The sequence below is a fragment of the Oxyura jamaicensis genome, chromosome 2 (genome assembly GCF_011077185.1).
Source record: "Oxyura jamaicensis isolate SHBP4307 breed ruddy duck chromosome 2, BPBGC_Ojam_1.0, whole genome shotgun sequence".
In the NCBI taxonomy this organism is placed as follows: domain Eukaryota; kingdom Metazoa; phylum Chordata; class Aves; order Anseriformes; family Anatidae; genus Oxyura; species Oxyura jamaicensis.
Genome location: NC_048894.1, coordinates 81,422,498 through 81,442,728, shown reverse-complemented (window position 1 = coordinate 81,442,728; position 20,231 = coordinate 81,422,498). Strand labels below are relative to the sequence as shown.

The 20,231-nt window shown below is 43.8% G+C and overlaps 1 long non-coding RNA gene across 1 annotated transcript; it reads left to right on the top strand.

Annotated features, from left to right (window-relative positions):
• The first annotated feature begins 13,889 nt into the window (after nt 1-13,889).
• LOC118161161 lies at nt 13,890-19,979 on the top strand. The gene is made up of 4 exons (XR_004747882.1): nt 13,890-13,942; nt 15,372-15,500; nt 16,617-16,767; nt 18,177-19,979. It is a non-coding gene; the product is annotated as an uncharacterized LOC118161161 (long non-coding RNA).
• Nucleotides 19,980-20,231: the final 252 nt, after the last annotated feature.

Here is a 20,231-nt window from a genome sequence, read left to right as displayed (position 1 = left end):
TGAAATGAATAGGATCTTCTTTCTTCGCACACTTGGGAATTCCTGGCTTCAATAACAAAAACCACTAATAGAGCAGTGGCAAAGAGAAAGCTGAAATTCTCATTCCAGTCGATTTCTGCCCTCACTTACCCTGGTGCAGACACGTTCCTTCCTGGTGGCCTGGCTCATCTGCAGCCAAGGACACCGGGTCACTCCTGGCCAATCTTTACCGATGCTGCTAATGCTTGCAGAGCACCCTGCCCAGTTGTAGATGGAAAAATCCATATATATATTTTTTTTAACAGAACACATTGCATCTAGTGGTTGAGGTACTGTAATTATAGCAATTTGTCACTGTCCTTAGTGTTGCTGCTTTGTAAAATAAACAGTGGTCTAACAATCTTTCAAAATGTGGTGGCCTTAATCAGCTTTTCCTTGATTACTGTTATCAGCCTCAGTATGTGTTTGGTTAAGGGTCCCTCTTTCATGGTGAAGCTTGAAATAACATTTGGAATATACTACAATTAATTTCAAGGCGTCTCATTAAATCTATTGGAAATCTTATTTTAGCTCAGCCGATGTTATTAATGCTACTTTTGAAAGAACATGGCTTTCTCTGACATTGCACTCCAAGACTTATTGATTAACAATGACCAAAACAGGCCTGACTTGTCTATCTGGGGCTTCAAGTAAAAAGCTGCTGGTGCAGCATCACCAGCTAATTGACGGGATAATTTTCTCCCATCAGAGATCATAAAGATAAAAAAAGATCAGGGTCTAATTGTTTTCTAATGGAGACAGCTGATACACAAACCACGGCTGCATTAACCAAGGAGCTCGGTGTGCCATTTTCAGAGATTCGGGTGAAGCCAAGCTGAGCGTGCCCACAGGAGGAGTGGCCCACGCAGAGCAGCTCTGCAGTGTGCTACCAGGCCTCTTGCAGAAGGCATCCAGGAGCTGATTATTGCTCCTTTGTGAAGAAAACCACAATGCTCTTAGGAGACAGGGGCAAAGCTAATGCCTGTGGATGCTCTATCCTGATGCTGTCAGTGAACAAGAATTGAATCCTAAAGCACTAGCTTGTATTCAGAAGCCGAATCCCATAAATCAAATTAACGTCCACAGAAGAACTGGGGAGGAAATGGCCAGGGTCTTGAATTTCTTCTAGGATATTGTCACTCAAATATTAATAGAAACCAGGCTTTCTAGGCCAGCTACCTTAATAAATGGTCTGGTCTCTGAAGCAAGCCTGTAAGAGTTCCACTAGTGTGCATGTGAACTGCAAGGGCTCTGTCATCACAGAGACTCTCACCTGCGATGGACTGAACACCTGGGAGCTCCAGCTCCCTCTCCCCAACAGCTCCTGTGCCAAAGGATGCATGAGAGCACTGTTCAGTAATCCATCCCCAGTCCCACCCGATCCCCAGTGACTCCAAGCTGGCCTGAGGCATGCAGCTTAATCTCTTTTCTTAAATATGCCTAATTACTTGTGCCTTGATTCTCAGTAGCCTCATCAATTGTCCCATCTCTGAATTCTGCTGTGCTTGCCAGCACCCCAGGGCAGGGAGCTCCTTGCCTTTGTGTTCACCCTCTCTCATGATTTGGGGGCCATTATCTTCCAGAGCCATCAGTGGTCCCCTTGTTGCTGCTGCTAGTTAAGGAGAACAAAATTTCTAGGCTTTGAGTCATTCATAATTTATTTATTTTCACCTCCTATTTCTAGCTTGTCCTTAGAGCAAGAAACTTGGGGGTTTTAATCACTTTAACCTGAGCCTCTCTAAGCCTTTCCTCTCTTACTCCCTTCTCAAAAACTTTTGGTTATTCAATAGCTGTTTCTTAGATAAACCGTACTGAGCACGTTGTTCCAAGAGGCCAGCCCATTCATTCATCTTAACAGTATTATGACATGCTTTTTGCATTTATCTTCATCTTGTTCCATATAAATCCTTTCTGTTTCCTTTTGACTGGAGTCGGAGATTGAACATAAATCTCCACCGAGCTGCCTAGGTTTGAAAAACGTGGCTCTCCCCCCCCTATTTTATCTGTATGTTTAGGAGTAAAGAAAATCCTGAGGGAGGGGAAGAATGCAGATTTCACTTCTGCCCTGCCCACCCAGCCTCATGTTCAGCTGCCCCCGTGCCCTATGAGATCCATCAGTTGCTAAAGGCCTGGAGAATTTGCTCCGTGCTCTCACTGGCGATTCAGTAGGCTCGCTGACAGCACCATGCTGCAGCTGACACTCTTGTGCAATTGCTCTGTGAATTTTGCTCTTGCAGCAGAAAGTTCAGAGCTTTCTTTACTGCTCCGTGTGAAGTTTTAAGGGACTCAGCTTAGAGATGTGTGGTCTAGATCTAACTGGGCTGTATGCTTGGGGTAATTAGGAGAAGAAGCAGATCTTTAGAACAGTTACTGATTTTTGTTTGAGAAAAAAAAATCTGCTTCAACGTAAAGGGAGTTCCCAAAATGTTGAGCTCATTTTCTCTCCTCTTATGGCATTTCTTCATGGACTTTAGTTTCTGTAACTTGGCAATACTGCAGTAAATAGGGAAGTCACGGAGCTCGAGTTAAACTATGGGCAAACGTAGGATATAAATTGAGAATCTGTGGAAACATTTAACATGAGGATATTATTAACCTTTAGTCCCATTAAGTTCTAGTGGATAATTACAGTTCCAGGCTTTTGCATGTAGATTGATGCTTTTGGATAATGGGACATATGACTATGACTTTGTTTATGCCAGTATAAATACAGCTTATCAATACTTACAGCTTATTGCAGCAACCTGGAATAGGTTGCCCTGAGAGGCTGTGGAGTCTTCCTCCTTGGAGATGTTCAAAAGCTGCCTGGATGTGGTCCTGGGCAGCTCTAGGTGGTCCTGCTTGACCAGGGGTTTGGAGCAGGTGACCTCCAGAGGTCCCTTCCCACCTCAACCCTTCTGTGATTCTGTGATCATCCAGGGCCTGGATGCTGCATTATAGTGTCAGCGAGTGTAACATTGATTAACCACAGGATGGAACAGGAACGTGAAAGCAATACCGATTCTCAATAGCTTCTCAGTTTACTGTGCCCTACTTGCAGACTAAAGCCTGCCAGAGAAAAGAGGCAGGCTTGTGCCATATTCAGGATCCAGTGCAGGTGAGAAATTACATGTATGACTGGCTCAGCAGCCTGACCGAGATCTGCACAGTGGGGCTCAGCTCACGAGAGCCATGCCTGACATGGGATTTAATAAGGCAGGCGAGAAGTGGTAGCGGAGCCCTCACCTAAACCAGATTAGGATGCTGAGCTCATACTGGTCCGCAGACCGGCACAAAGCAGAGCGTTGGCCAGAGCCAGCAGAAACTCTTGTTTCGTTGCTGGTTGCCAGGTAGCGTAAGCCTTGTGAAGGCTTTATTATCCAAATAACAAAAGAGGAGGGTAAGTTTTCACTGACACAGAAAGATTACATTGCTGAGGTTCATCTCCGCACAGCCATTTATTTCCCGTTGTAGATTTTTTCAGTCTTCCCCCAACTACAAATGAAGAATGTTAGAAGTGGGAAAGAAAAAGCAAAGCTCGGACTGTCAAAGGAGCAGGAATCTGATTTCAGAGTGGCTTTAAGGGACTTCAAACTTTTACAGCACAGGGAGCTCCTATGCGAGAAGGCAGTGGAGCAGCTTCTTGGCTATGGGGAAATATGCACCCCAGAGTTATCCCTGTCACAAAATAAGGACTAGCATGGGGTCCAGTTCTGCTTCAGCCTTGTCCACCTGAACTGTCAGCTTTTCACACAGCTCCCTTGCTTTATTCTGACTGGAGGTACTGAGCACAGCCAGAGCCCTGCAGCTGGGCAAAGCCTGCTTCAGGGCACAGCGATGAGCTGCCAAGCTGGAGCCTGGTGCTCGTAGGTGGCCGCAGGGCAGGACACGATACTCACATCCACTGGGACAGTGCCAAGGGCTGGGATAGAGAAGCAGCATCAGTTCTGCCCCTGGAATGCGAGCAAGGAGGGCATAGCAGGAGAAAATACCAGCAAGATAAGTAGTTATGATGCAAATCAGTAATCAAAAAAACAAACAAAACCTGCATTCCTCCACTAGTTGCTTTTATTTTTACTCTCCTCTTCTCTGGTACATAAGAGTTTCCCATGAAGGATGGATTTCACTGCTGTTAAACTGGTTTCTACACCTTTACTGCCGTTGAACTGTTTGCTGGTTTGCCAACGAGAGGGAGAGAGAGCACCTCTTTTACAAAAAATACTTGTCACCTGCTGCAGCCCAGCCTGGCCAGAGGCTCTGGTATTGAGCTTCCTGCTCCAGCAGGCTTTCATGCTGCCCCTTGGCTGTTCCTCCTGCCCCTGAGGAATAATTCACAGGCTCTGAAAGGCCAAACGACTTCACCTTGAAACTCATGCTCCTGCATGGATCCTGTTTGCTTTTGCATTGGCCAAAGGGCTCCAGTGTGCGAAGCCCTCCAGCCAGCAGCCCCGTAGTGGCTATGAGGCTCTGGGGACAATGCTGCCTCTTGCTGCTGTCTGATGGCATCCAGCAGCGTGTGAGCACGCCGGCCTGAGGGCTTTTATTCAGCACGGTGAGTTATTCCTCAGAGGAAAAAGTGTTTTCAAAGGGTGAGAGAAAGAACTTGCTATGCTTTTTTTTTTTTTTTTTTTTTTTTTTTTTTTAAAGCCTGCTAGGCGTACTTCCTATGCAGGCTGGTTTTCACATTGTGTTTTCTTCCTTTCCTTTGGGACAAACACTACCTCTCTTTATCAGAAGGAAGGATGTAGTTGCTTACAGACCTGGGGGAGAGGGAGGCTGCCTCCGCTGTCTTTGTTATATTCGTTTGTCATTTTTGTAGCCTGGTTTCTTAAGATAAGCAAAGCTTACACAGACGAGTCATCTGTTTGTCTCCCTACACAATTATTCTTGGATTTATTGGCAAATTTAATTCTAATTTTATAGAGGCACTTGAGATATCAATGATGCTAGATTTCTGTAAGTTTTAAGGAAATTATGATAAGCAAGAAAGATTGCATTAGCATCCTTACTGTGGGACAAGCTAATAAACTGGCCCTTTACATCACAGAATCCACATGGAAAAAAATAGATGCCTGTAATTCTGCCATCTGTGGAGCTACTTATTTTAGTAAAAACAAGTCTTACATGCCAAGGGACATACAAAGTAAATAGTTTATTGTCAAGATGTGTCTAATGCTAAATTACATATACAAGTGGGTGCATGTAGGGTATGCTTTGGAGGAAGGGTAACAATGCAACAGCTTCAATGGACAAGAGTTCTCTTATTTGAACGTGAGCTGCTCTGGTGAGGGTGGTGCCACTGCAGCATCTATGCTATTCACAGCCTCCTTGTGTTGCAAACGTTCATCAAGACCAACAGCATGAAGGGCAAGAGCACTAGTTGCAGAAAGGACAGCGGGTCAAAATCACTTCTGTCATCTCCTATAAATCTCATTGTTGTACCTTCAGGACTAAACCCAAAAACTGCCCAGTGTGCAGCTTCTGTGTGCAACAGCACAAGCCTTAAATTGCTGGCACTGCATTACCCCGCGCTTGAAAACCCACTGTCCATATTTTTAACTACACTTAGGTTGCATACTGTCAAGGGAAGTTAGAAACTCCATCTCTTTGGATTCAATGATATTGATGATCCTTTAAATATCAGAGAGGTACTCTTTCTGGGGTGTAGCAGCTCCTGGAATTTGACATATGGGCCAGGAAGTTCCTCTGCATTCATTTATCGTGGACTTGTAGTCAGATGTTACAGATTGTTTCTATGGCAGAACAAGCTATTGCATGCTCCATTTTGTGACAGTTTAGGCTAGATAGCTGGAGTTAAAAAGTTAAGAAATTTTGTCTTTTTTAAAAAAAGTATTCTTAATGTACCAGATGTCTGTGAGTAACATTTATGATGAAACTCCTTCCAGCTGAGAGCAAGTGGCCTGCAGAGAAATGACGGAAGCAGGGGAACATCTGCCACGGTGCATGCAAATGGCAGGTCTCAAGTGCATGTGGCCGTGGTGGGGGGAAAATTTAACAGCAACCTCGGAGGATGCACCTGGCTTAGGTGAAATATCACACTGATGCAATTAATAAAAGAACAGGAGTAGATGCCCCGTGGTCTGAGAGAGGTTTTTTTTTTGGCAGAGTAATGCACCTGCCCTACACTGTTTTTTCTGTGAATAATAAGGCTATTAAAGCCACTGGTGGTGGGATGTGTTTTAAATCTAAAATTGAAGGTTACTTAGGTAGCTTAATGGGTAGGGCCCTTTGCTACCTTACAGAAGGGCTGGTATTTCCATTCCCACCCTAAGTCCCTGATCCCACCTTACGATGTCAGTTCGTTACCACACAGCTCACTCCAAATCATCTATTCGACATGAGCAAGGGGAGTGGCGCTTGGCCTGATGGAAAATACTGCACAGGCAGCACTGTCTCTAACAGAGGAGGAAGCAAACCGTATTGTTCCTGAGTGATCACTATATTTTATCTTGAAAAATGAATGGCTTCCTTTGCCCACCTCTGACCAAACATTTTCATTCTAGAACTGGGAGGGCAGGAGGAGGGGGATGTGTTTTAGACCTCCAGCAAGGAACATGAAAATTCACAGAATAAATAGCATGAGCAAACTAATCAAATTTGTTTTTTAATAGTAATGCTTTGAGACCCTAGTTCATTTTTAGCTGTGCCATTTCCGCATCCCATTAGTGATCAGACTAGATGACCTTTGAGATTTGGGCTGTTTGGGTCAAGTAATTGGGCTTTACTGGCTGCCTCTGAGACACTCATTACTGGGTTTATAAAAATGGGCAGTACAGTACAGTACATGTATACCTGGGGTGTTTTACTGGAGTTTTACACGTCTATATACTTTGCAACCACTGTACCTATTACAGAGTCTCCACAAGTGGTTTGTGAGTGCTAACGGGGCCTGGAAGAACGTTTTGCTCAACTACAACTCTTGACTTTGGCTGCTCTTGACTTTCAGAGGGAAACTTAAGGAAAAGAATGGCTGGGGAGAGACTTACCTGCTGTCCCCTGGTACTGACAGTCCTGGCTGGAGCCATGGATCCTTGTCCCATATGTAGCACCACCATGATGTGGGACCTTTGCAAGTTATTGCTTGCCAGGCTGCTTCCTGTTACTCCCTCCATAAAACAGGCCTGGGGGATGTATGACACGAAATGGTGTGACTGTTAGTCTTTGAATGCAGATTTATTACCTTTGTGTGAACTCTTGCAGCCCAGGTAACATGGTAATAGTAAATAGAGTGGTGCAGTGAGGCTTCTTTGGTAGCTGTGTGTGTAGCATAAGAGAAATACATAATTAGCATGTGTTTTGGCTTGTGGTAATTTATCCACATTTTTAACCTTGCTGTTGAAATTTCACACCTTTAATTGCTATCTGTGTCAGAAAATGGATGTCACCTAAATGTTCCCCAGCTCACTGCCATCCACTAATTAGCTCAGAAGACAGCTCTCATGAAACTGAAGCCCAGTAACATGTGGGGATGGTAAAATGAGTTCAGCCAGAAGTCATGGGGTCTGCTACAGTGGGGTCTGCATCATGGGACAAAATAGACAAGATTTGTTTTAAATGACAATTCCCAAGTGTTACATAGGGTTCTTTTCCCTCTTGTTTCAAGATTTTCTCCTTCTCCCCAAATGCAAAGGAAGATGACAGCAATTCAAAGTCTAAGCTATTGAGCTCAAGTTATCAGTTAACTTGTACTGAACTAGTTAGCCGTGCTTATCATTTAAGCTAACTTCTTAAGTTTCAGGCAAACAGTACCAGCTCACTCATACGTTTGCATGAAATACTGCTCTGTCTGTGGGGACACTCTGCTCTGTCTACTCACCTTGTTTTCATCTCATCTGTTTCAATGGTATCTCTGTTGTATTGCAGTTGGCTGGTGACACCAGCGACTTAAAAGTTCTTTTCTGCTCTTGGTGGCTGCTTAGGCTCAGTGGTCTTAAAAGGTCAGAACGGTTGTGCTGCCTTTCTTTGCATGTGGCAAAGGCACGCGATAAGCCAGGATGCTTAACACAACCATACAATTAAAACACACAGCTGCACACAGCTACTTAGTACACCAAAACCCTGATAAAGCATTTAATGCATTTATACCCATTCCTTAATGATTCAACAAAATGCCAACAGCTTGACTGAGCTGTGAGAGTGTAAGCCTGGGACCTGCAGGAAGCCTTGCTGGCTTTCTCTTTGTTTCAGCAGACAAACAGAGCTTGGAGTGCGGCTCGCTCCTGTGGAGAGGATCAGCACAAAACATATGCATCTTGAAGACCTATTCTGAGGACTCAACCGGGACTTAATTGGTACATTTTGTGGTAGATCATTACCAGGCATGAATTTCAGTTCAAGTGAGTACAACTCCAGACTAAGGGATTTTGCTGTTAGAGGTATTTGTTTTAAGGTCTTTATTTTCACGTTCAAGAACAAGTTGAATTCTCTTCCTGGCAATCCAGTGATTCCCAGTGAATTATATGCTTTTCAAATACTTTTAAAAACCTGCGGTTTCCATGGTGTCACTAAAAGGCATCATTTGAAGGGAATGTCATTGCTTTTGTGCAAGTCAAGGAGGAAATTACTCAGAGGATTTTCATTTTTACCATGTTTTTATGGGAAATAAAAAAAATAAAGATGGCTTCACTCAAACGCAGTGACCCCCACCTACCTCTACAGCAGTAGCAGTCAGAGAAATTGTCTTTTCAGTTTGCATACTGAGTGATTGGAAAAGAAAGTGGCAGGGGCTGCTGGACTGTGCCATGCTTCTGCTCTTTCAGCTGCAGCACAGAATGATGCTTTCAGACGCGAGGTGGTCCAGGTCTTGTATCCAAGTAGCTCAAAACCCAAGTGCCACATTACTTCTCCCTCAGGACAGCTGAGGGCAGCTCTGTTCCCAGGCTGTGAATGCAATAGTCATCTCCAGGCTGGCCCTGACCCTCCTGGATGAGATAATACAGGGAAGTGCTGCTCCGCACCGTGTAGTTAAATCGAGGATTACAGTCAGTAGGCCCCTGTTCCTAGCGCAGCTCCTTGGGAAGCCTGTAAATTCTCATGTTTTCTTTTACGGGGATGCCTGGGAGGCATTCCTGGTGAAGGCAGTGACTGCTGTGACTAGTTTAATTAGTGCTTATGCACACTAATTCTACTAAATTTAGCACCTGTGTCTGCTAATCTACCACCCAGCTGGAGGGCATTGGATATCAAAGGAAAAGGAAAAGTAATTGCTCCGGCCCTGGGGATTGAAAGTTAAAATTACAATGGAGAATTTAGTCAATTGACACATTTTACCCTCTCAGAAATAAATAAATAATGGTTACAATTGCCTGGAAAACAACCAAGGTGTTGAATGTCTGCATGACATGTACCCCCAGCACAATATCTGGCATTACTGAATCATTTTCACAACGAGTCACAAGCAGGATTTCACAGACGGATCCCGTTAATTAACATATATTAGTTACCTAGAAGTAAGAGCATCCAATTTTTTCCTGTATGTGGGCTCTCCAGTGGAGATGAAAGGTCATTCAGCACATTGCCTCTTGTCACACAGTGTATGGGGACTGAAAATCCACCACCACAACATCCCTGTGAGCAGGAAGGTAGGCATATCCTCTTGTGTTATTATCTGGAAGGGCATACGGTTAAATAGTTGACTGTTACTTTTCACACCCTCTCCAGAGGCTCTTAAAAACTTGTTCTCTTCAGTCCCTAAGGAGTATAAGTCTTCTGATAGCCTCAGAGGGATTGTGGGCAGATCCTCCCTGGGGTATCAGCTGGCTATAAGCAGCACAGACCAAGCTGAAGATCCCTAGAGCATGCTCTGATGCCTTTCGTCCCTCCCTAAAAATTGGCTCTGTGAACTTGGGCTCCGTGTTCAAGCAAGGCTTTTCTCGATGTGCTGCTTCCTCTCCTCCTGCAGCACGTCTCTGGGTGAGCAGCCATGACAAATTCTCTCCCCTCAGGCCCAAGGTGAGAAGAAAAGACCCATCCTCTGCCCAGCTCTCCTCTTTAAAAAAGAAAGGCTTGTATTTTAACGTTAGCTATGCTGACGTGGCTGATTGAAAGGGGTTCCTGTGGACAGACATGCAACAACTAACGTAAGGCACATAGCCTGGTGTGCTACGTGTGCTCTCTGGAGATGTCCAGCTCTTACCCTCAGCTGCAGAGGTACATTAGGCTCCTAACTTCAGGCATATATGTGGCATTTGAGCTGGCTGCTGAAAAGGCAAGGGGGATTGGATACTGCTCAGAATGCTTCCCGTCACCAGCAATTAGAATCAAATGCCAATTGCCTGCTTGGGTTTTTGAGGTACTTCATCAGCCATAATTTATGCCTTGCTACACCTGTAGTTCTGGAAAACATGGCTTTTGTCTCTGCTTGCCCTGGCTTGACTTTTTATTTATTTATTTATTTTTCAGCAGTGATCCCGTTATTAAGAAAAGTGTAACAGGAGATTTTGTTTCTCTAACTGTACAGATTTCAGGTGCAAATTACTTGTAGCTAAGTGCTGGGAAAAAGCTTTCACGCTGCTGTGTTCCTTCTTGGGGGGACAAAGAATGCTCACATCTTCAAAGAGAAATTCTGGAGGTGCTGGGCTTTTGCATGACCCCACAAAATAAACGAGGTTCTTTGAAGAGAACAAAGAAAGTCAGTAATATACTAAATTTTCAGAGTTGCAGGGAGAAAAAGGAAAATGGCAAAGTCCTGACATATTAAGCACTACACTTCATCTACTAAAACAAGCAAACAAACAAGCTTTGCACTGCAAAGTCATTATGCTGAACAAGTTGAAAATACATCTTTAAGTGGAGATGTAGACTTGAAACTCTATTCAGCTGCTTTGTGTACAGCAGACTGAGACACCGGTGTTTCAAACAGTAGCAACAAATACTCAGCCTCATTTGTTTAGATAATGGAAACCATGGCTCTTAAAGCCACAATAAAAATTTCAAAAAAGAGGAGAAAAAAGGAAAGAAAGAAAGAAAGAAAGAGGAAAAAAAGGAACTGAACTGTGGTTGGCAAAATTGCAGCACTTTCTAATAAAGTACAAGTGGTTCTGTGCCCGCTGTAGTGGGTAACAGCATGAATGCTCATGTAGCATTCCCCGGATTATAGAAAACGGTTACAGGATCTGTATTATTCCTGCTAAAGCTAAGACTTAACAATTACTGAGAATAATGTTATGATGCATCTTGTGAGATGGCAGCATGCAGCAGGCTTTGCAATCAGGCTGTCAGAGAAGGCTGTGAGCCCGCAACTTGGCACACTAGGAAACTGTTACAGAAGATACTGACACAGGGGATACTCTTGACTATGTTGATAAAATCTGGAAACAGAACTAAATTACATGTGTAAAGGAGAGGTAACATTTTGGGACATGAAGCATTACACTCATCTTCCCAGTAAAATATTGTGCCAGCAATGAAACAGTTGACTTTCTCAGAGTTTCGTTGCACTGTATTTGATGTGAGAGGTCAAAGGAGGTTCAGAAGTTCAGCAAAGACCCTAAAATGTACAGCAAAATAGATGATACATTCCTTCTAGACCAGAACGACTTAAACTTCCCTGTGAAATTGGATTAGATTTAAAAAGGAAGTTGCAAGCATTGTGGACTTCATCACAGCCTTGTCACAACCCCTGCAAGGAACGGGCATGTTAATAAAAGAAGGTGAATTGCTTGTTCGCTCCAGTGCCCTGATGGATCAAGTCCACCAGAAGAATGTGAATCTGGATGGCATCAGAATTTCCCTCCCTCTGAGGAACTATTTCCCTGCATACAGAACAGGAGAACCCAAATGCTGCAGAGTAGATGTCTAAATTCACCTCCTCCCGGGTATCACATATAATGTAAACTGCCCAATCTAAATCTGATCAAAGGCTCTTCAAAGCTGTTTTAAAACCTGAGAATGTCACAGAGCCAATTGCACTGGAAATGCAAGATAGGCTACAGATAATATGGGTTGGATCTCAACCTCGTGCAACTGATGACTCAGCTTTGCCTGTTGCAAGCCAGCTATCAATTTGCAGAAGGTCACTGAGGTCCCTTCCAAAATATTTTTTGTTCAGCCAAACCAAATGCTGTCTGTTTTGCAAAAAGGTGAAGCTGATACTAATGTTTTCCATGATAGTAGCAGCCAACCCCAAAAATGAGAGGAATACAGATACCTAATATCTGTCACAGCTCAGAAGTCTGCCCTTGTGCAATGAAAAGAAAAAGGCACCAGAGAAGTGTGATTTAAAGTTCACAGGAGTTTTAGGTAAATTCACTTAAAGAAAACAGCAGCCTCTGAACTTCACTTGGACTTTGCTCTTCTAGTTGTGTTTTTAAAAGAAACAGTGATGAGCTTTGTACCATGCTTGCTTTGTCCACCTGTAGTAAAATGAGGGAAAGGAATTTGGTCCTAAATTTTAAAACTTGCCACCTGTAAACTTCTTCCTTTTTTAGTGTCAGCTACCACTCAGTAAGCACTGCACTGATTTGCATGTCTGAGCTGTGGGGAGGGCACTTCATTCCTGGCAAACTGAACAACATAATTAGCTGGATAAAGCTAATAACTAGCTGGACTAGTTATTGGACTAAAGCTAGTAACTAACTGGATAAAAGTTTGTCCCCTAAGCGGAAAATGGTGGAAGGATGGGTTTAAGCAGCTAAGTATTAAAAATTAAAATAACTGACTCCAGGAGCGTTTTCCCATAGCAACATGCTTTTAAAAATAATTGAGAGAGGTTAACAGAGAATTGCTGCATAATTATACAGATCCATCTTCATCCCGTGTCAGTGGGCTGTTAGTGCCAGAAATGGGGCATTGTAGGGGGACCACAGGCATGGGGAACACAACTAAGAGTGCTGCAGAGGAGAAGCTGAACCGGGCACCAGATAGTCACCTGCTGCAGGTAAAGTTACGAAGACAACGAGGAGCCAGTGATGTGAATATTGAGAATAGTCACTCAACACAGAGTTAGGAGATCACAGATAGGTCAATACCACTGTGAAGACAGCCTAACAGCATCCCTCCTGCTTAAAGACCAGAAATAGTATTAAAGCTAATAAATACAAGTCTTTTTTCAAAATCCCTCTGGCCAGGAACGCTTGATCCCTATGGAAAGGAACTGGACACCAGCAACGTCCTGCCTGAGGTATTTTGGCTGGGCAGCTAAGCTGCGAGATACGTGCGGCTGCTGCCAAGATAGCTTTGGCTCACTTCCTATCTCATTCCAAACAGCCACGACACTGGTGGCGGCCTTTCATGTTCTCCCACGGCAAGGTCACAAGTGGGAACAATTTACAACATCTGCAGTCACCAGTACAGACTGTTTTTTAAATGCTAGTTACTTTTAACCTGTTGCCCAGTTCATTTCTTCCTGAGAAAGATGGCAGAAACCCTGGCTTGTCCAAAGAGAAATGCAGGTTTCCTAGCAAAAACTAGACTCCTCGCTGCTGATCGAGGCCACTGATGATTCTGTTCTGGTGGTCCATCAATGGACCAGCCGAATGGGTACAATGGAGAAGCAAGGAAAGGCCAACGCAAAAGCTGCAGCACTCACTTCTTGTCCTCTGTCCTTTCGTCTCTTACCCACAAGCAGGAACCTGGTGGGAACGAAAGTTTAATTTCCCTTTCCCCTCTCATCTTATACCAAGTCTGTTTCTTCACAGTATTGCTTAGAATTTGCTGTTCCCTTTATTTATTTGTTTTGTAAGCCAAACCTCCCCAAGCCAGAAATCATTTCCCAGCTGACTCCCCCCTCACAGCATTTCTTCTCTCTCCAGGTGTAACCTCTCATTCTCCTCTGGCTGCTCCTGCTGGCAGCTGTTCCCTCCTAGCAATGTGTTTCTAACTAGATGCCTCGAGCTGCAGAAGAGTTTGCCTTTTTCTGGCTGGCTGCTGTGTTTTCGGACTCCCCAGGCACAGCAGCATCAGCAGGGAGCAAAAAAAGGCTGGGGTAAGTCTGCAGTGGGCCATTTGGTGCAACACACTTGGTGGGCTGAGGGCTCTCACCTTGTGTGGGCACGCTGGGTGAGCAAACATCCCGGTGAGCTGCACGTGCTGGCCACATCCTACCTGGTCCTGAGCAAAACTGGTTGCAACTTCACCCTTTCCTTCAGGCGCAGTGGGCTCTAGGGCTCCAGTGGTGTAAAACGCAGAGCACTTTGGAAGAACCCTCCTCCCTTCTGTTTTATTAATTTCAGAGGCTCACGGGCTCCTCGACTTTAGGCTGTGGATGTTCAGGCCAAAAATAAATAAATAAACCACTGGTTAGGCCTGGAAAGACAAAGTCTGCTGGGTTGACCACGCTGCAGAGCTGTATTTGCACAAGGTGGTCTGGATTCTAAGTAGCTGCAAGCTATTTAACTCTAGCAGCGCAAGCCTCTTTTCTCTTGAATCTTCAAATGTTGATAGAAAATATAACAAAAATATTAAATATCATGCTATGATTTTCCCCCATCTTTCTTTCCCCTTTGTTCTTATGGCAGTTATTTTATTTCATAACAATTTTCTTGAGCAAAATCAACATGCTCTTTCTCTGACTTGAAGTAATTAATGCTCTTATTTCCCTCTTAAACCATATGTGCACAGTCATGCTTGGTTTGGATGCAGAGAAAAGAGAATATGCTGCTCTGGAAATTTTTGAAAGGCTTTATTGAGGAGAACCCAAACCACGAACCGAGCTATGGGCCACCGGTGCAGGTGTTCTCTGTGGGTGGGCAATGAGAGTATCCCACTGGGGCAGGTCAAATTTGCAAGGTCTGCACTCAGTATCCCAGTAATTCCTGCCTGAGATTTAGGGTACAGCAGCGGTGAACGCCAGATAATGCATAAATAGATGGATGGATAGGATCAAGGATCTTGCTTTTTGTCCCTCTCGTGGAGGAGAATGTTGGCTTTTATTCCAAGATAGCCAGCATTGTAGAAGACAGGAACTGCCTCTTGCTACCACTTTTTCAAAGCCTGTTTCTGCAGCAATGGCTAGTCGTACCAGAAATGCTTCCTGGGGTCAAGTGTTAGTTACTCATTTACCCTGTTTTGATGGTTACAGCTCTTGAAAGTGGATTTTCCTTCCCTATCAGATGAGATTGTGATAAACAGCAGATTTGGAGGTATAGTCCCACGTTGTTTAGCAAAGCATGGATCCAAGAACAGGTGGGGTCCAGAAACCCAGATTTTGGACAACTGTACCTTTGGTATCACGAACCCTCACTGTTCTCAGGGCACTCACACCTCAGGCAGCATCCTCTCCCACCCCACAAGGCAGTAACTATGCAACATGGAGCCCACCATGGGCACAAACTTACGGGCAAGCGCCCTGCTCAACATCACATGTCGCGGTGACTTTAATTAAGATAAAAATAATTTATTTTTACCCTTCTCAGCCCCTCCACAGTGTGGGTGATGCCCTGTTTGGGCGAGCATTGAAGGACAGAATAGGCTCTGGTCTTGCTGCTGTACCTTGGAGCTCACTCAACACCCAGGGATGCACGGCAAAAATGTTTGGACAACACGTGAGTTGGAGCTTGCATGTACACTACGGGAGGAGGCATGGAAAGAAACACTCTCCATTGAGCGTCTCTCTTACTCAGGTATAATAAAAAAAAAAAATAAAGGGAAATATTTCATGTGCAAATGAGTTTCTTGATTATATGTTCTATTCTTACTAAATATTCTGGTTTAGTCCTGCAAGGTGGATCCCGGTGATTAATACATTTGAGGCAATTAGGCTTTGAGCTGCCGTCCTTACATTTGTTTGGTTATTTTCTGTAGCACATACATATACTCACACAGTTAACCTGCATGCAAGGTGTAATCTATCTGTCTGAGGGCTGCGCTTTGAGTCACTGAGTTCCCTTGGGGTATACTGATTCCTCTCCTCTGGAAGTCCTCAAGGAATATCCTACGTGCTGCTTGTTTTTTGCATTCCCTTTAAAAATCGAGTTGTACTGTAAAAGTGGCAGTAACCATCTGCACGTAGCAGGCTGCGATTCCCTTTATAGGTGAAAATGCACCCATCCTGCTCCTGAACTAAGGATTACTATTCCAGTCTCAGTATTTCTGTTAAGGATCTGTCAGCAGTCTTAGAGGAGGATGCAGAAAATATATATAATATATTTGCACTTGGTGATTTTCAACATCAGATGTTTGACTACAGACTCATGACCAAGGGAATGTAGAATTAATGCTGTTTGAGACTTTGGTCCTTCAAAGCAGGAATCCGTCCTGAAGCCTGTGTTTAATTTCATTTCATTTAATTGTTCATTTCATTTAATTTATTTAGTTCTAGTATTTGAAGATCTGTTTAAAATAGAAAAGCCACTGGACTGAATTCCTACTCTATTTCCCTACATTCCATTAAAGCATTAGTGTCTAAAAATTATACACACTGTGTAACTTGTGTAAGCACTCATTGTTTTTTCCATTGTTTTAACGTATACGCACAGAGAAAAAGCCCCACATTAAAACGCCGTGAAGAATGCAAAACCAATCACTTGAAATTCAGGAACTACATAGGGTAAAACAGCTTGTGTAGAGCTAATTTGGCCTCTGTGTGTCTGTGTTCACATACTGTGTATGTTACACACACACACACATATACAATGCGTATAATATTTGTGTTCTTACAGGGATGAAAGCCTTTAATTACATGACTACCTGCTGCTTTTTGCAGAGAGCGCTCGCCTCGTTCAGCGAACAGGACAGACCTGCTTTGCATGTGGGTCACTTCACCGTGAAGGAGGCTGTTCCCCATGCGACCCTGCCTCATTTATTGCAGAGGTGAATCACAAATGGGGTGGGAGGCTGCAAGGAGAGTCGAGGTGTGCCACTGCTTCTCCAGAGAATTAAATTCATCATTTAGAAAGTCAGCTAGATGGCTGCTGACAGGTGTAGAAGTGTCTGAGCTAGCTCCTCAGCTCCCCTCGAGGAAAATTCTCCTGACAAGCTTATGCAGTTTAAATTGCTGGTTAGAGTGAACTTAGCTTTTTTACCCTACTGTGAAGCAGGGGGTGAAGGCAGGAGTTGTTCTGCAGGCAGACTGGAAGGGGAACTAATTTCTAGCAAGGAAAGAGTTACAAGAAGCTGATGGAGGTCAGCTCTTCTGGTGGCACTGCTGTGTCTAGAAGAGAGCAACCTGGACCGAGTAGGGTAGAGCTGCCTTGGGTTTATCTTTCTTACTCTGCAGTCACTAATGCTTTACATTAGGACCATCTTCATTAACCAAATTTACAACCTCATTAAAAAATTGGTAGCATGGCAAGGTTTCTTTTTCTTAAATCCAGGTTAACTGTCTCTAATTGTCTTACCCAGTTTAAATTCTTTATTAATCAAGTGCTGCATTGGCTGCTCCATCATTTTGCCCAGAAGTGATGTCAGGTTTCTCTCTCTTCCTCCAAGCTCCATTTGATGTTATTCCAGTTGCTTTTGTCTCATTTTATGAGTGCGTGCCTTGAGACTCTGGAATCTGATTTACAAAAGCACTGCATATTCACGGTTGCCAAGAGGAGTTGTGCTTTGAAAATACAAAATGCTGCACCATGCTCAAGAATGCTGAACTGCTGGGAGCTGTGAGTTAGGCACACAAAACTTCATGGTTTTCACCTTAACCCGTCTGTCTCTGGGCTTCCCAATAAGAAAGGAAGGTAAAAATAATCTCCATCTTATGGAGGTACAGTGAAAATAAATGCATTAATATTTGCGAAACATGCGAATACTTCATAGGGAAAATTATAAAAAAGCCCATGAGGACATTAATCATTAGTTCTTGAGAGCAGGGTTTGAAGATAGTGCATTAAATAAGTCATGGGGCTCTATACTGTACGAAGAGAAAACAAAATATTGAGTTGCTCCTCATTAAGACCCAGAGTCTCAAAGGGATTTTAAGTGCTTAATTCTTGCTGAGAGTTAAGGCTTCTTAAATGGTCATCCCTTTATTTATTTATTTATTTATTGTGTGACTGAAAAAGCAGGGGACCTGCAAGAAAAATGATCACCTAATTATAGTTTGCATCATAACGCACATGTAATTAAATGTTTCATCAGAATGCATGTGCATGAGATTTGGGACACAAATTAACATTGCCCAAGCAATCTTAGTTGCAGCATTTAGCAACACCAGGTTGCTTGACTTTGCAACATTCACAGTCTTTTCCAAGGGTTAGTGCATGGGTAATTTTCTCTGGTTTTAGGATAACAAACATCCCCAGTGGACAGAAGATGGGAGGCCTTCCCTTGCTGCACACCTCCCTGCACAGGGGTACAGACCTCTGCCAGCAGCGTGAATAGTGCAAGTAATGGGTTGTCATCTCCTGTTTGAATCAGCAGCAGGGAGGGACGGGACGCTTTGCCAGTGAGATTCACTAATATTTGCTGACATTGGAAGAATGGTGAAAGTTGGCTGTCTTTGGTTCAGTCCCAGGATCAGTGGCTTGTCTGCCTGTCCTCCAAATGGCTTAGCCCCTTTTACCATTTTCAATTCATTCATACGTCCTTCTGTTAATCTTGCCCCACACACAGCCCTCACAGTACTACCTTGACCTCCTGAACTGAAAAATTCCTGGATAAAACCCTGTATGCCCTGATCTGATCCCATTGCCAATCCCCCTTCAAGAGGAGGTAAGAATAGAGGCTTCCTGATCCCTTCCAACCTGAATTATCCAATGATCCTATGAACTCATCGTGTTTTTCTCCATTACATAAATAGTCTGCATACCAATAGCCTATTTTATTAATCAGTCTTTGTACCAAGTAGCTTTGATTTATCGCATTGTCATAGCTTCACCTCTACAGTACAGGATTCCTTTAGATAAAAAAGGCAACCAAGCATACATCCCATAAAACAGTAAAATATAGCCAGGGTTGTTGTTATGTGGGATGAGGTTGTTGCAAATTCTATATAAAATGGGATTTTGTGCCAGGAGCTCTTCAAAGTGCCATGGCTGGCCTTCCAAGAATCTGGAAATGTCATCGCCAAGGCTAAGGAACCTTGTTTTTTTCCTCCTCTCTGTGAACACGATGATATTTGCCTGGATCCTGGCTCTAAATCCTCCGAGCCGTGGCAGGGTGCCGAGAGGCAGGATGCTAGCTGTGCGACAGGAGGCTTGCTCTGGTCGGGGCAGCGCTCCCCATTTTCCAGTGCTGGGACACACTGCCCCAGTGCTGAGGCTGCTGTGCATCGTGGCTATCTGCATCGTCTTCTAACAAAGAGGCACCCCAAAGATGCTACATCTGCTATTGGGGGTCAGAGAGGCACTGGTTAAGAAGCCATGCTTGATCCTGAGAGGCAGTGTCTCAAAAAGCCCTGCACAGGAAGGAAAGGCTTGGCTCTGTAACCTCAACTTCAGCGTTTATTCATGTGTAGGCTCCAGCATGCAGTAGAGCAGTCCTTTCAAAATGTGGATATTCCTCTCAAAATGTTTTCATTTTCCTATTCAAATCAAAATCAATTTTTCACCAGAATACCTAATGACTTTTCGGTTATTCGACAGATATTTTTTTCAGTGAAGTACCACCTCAGTACTACTTTTTCATCAAAAACACATTTCTTAGCTACTAGAAATGTATTTTCTTTCCTTTGTTTGTCCTCAACCCTCTTGCACCCAGGAAGAATCTCTTGAGGATCACTTTTTCAAGGGTGGAAAAACTCTACCGTGTGAAAACATGTAACTCCCATGAATATACCACCTCTGACATTTTCAGTTCCAAACAAAGTCTCAGGACATGGGAGTAGGCCAGAAGAGCTGCTTGGGATGAAGATGTTTGGTCAGCTTGAGTAATGGCTGTCACCGCTCATTATGTGCATTTCATTGCACTGGATGATTTTATTTTGTTTCTACAGGTTCTGTTTCTGCTCGTTCACATTACTCCTACCTCTTCCTCTGAGGTCTTTTCCCTCCTATCTGTCCCAAATATTTTCTGTTCTTTGCTTTTAGTCAGATTTCTCAAAGCTATAATTTGACCTCCATTCCCAAAGTCCCCTTCCATTTCTCCCTGCCAACTGCAGGCCTTGCCCTTGTGGGAAAAGAGAGTTAGTGGTACCAGGGAACTGCTGGGAGACCTGTCCCATCGCAGAAGGGATCTGGGAAGGGCAGTGAGCAACTGATCCGGCTAAATCACGAGTTCCCAAAAGGAGGCGTGGGGAAACTGGGTCAGGCTTCTACAGGATAAGTGCAGAAGTACTGGAAAGCAAGAGCATGCAGGGACAAACAGAGGAAAGACGATGCAAGAAATACAACTGAACTAGC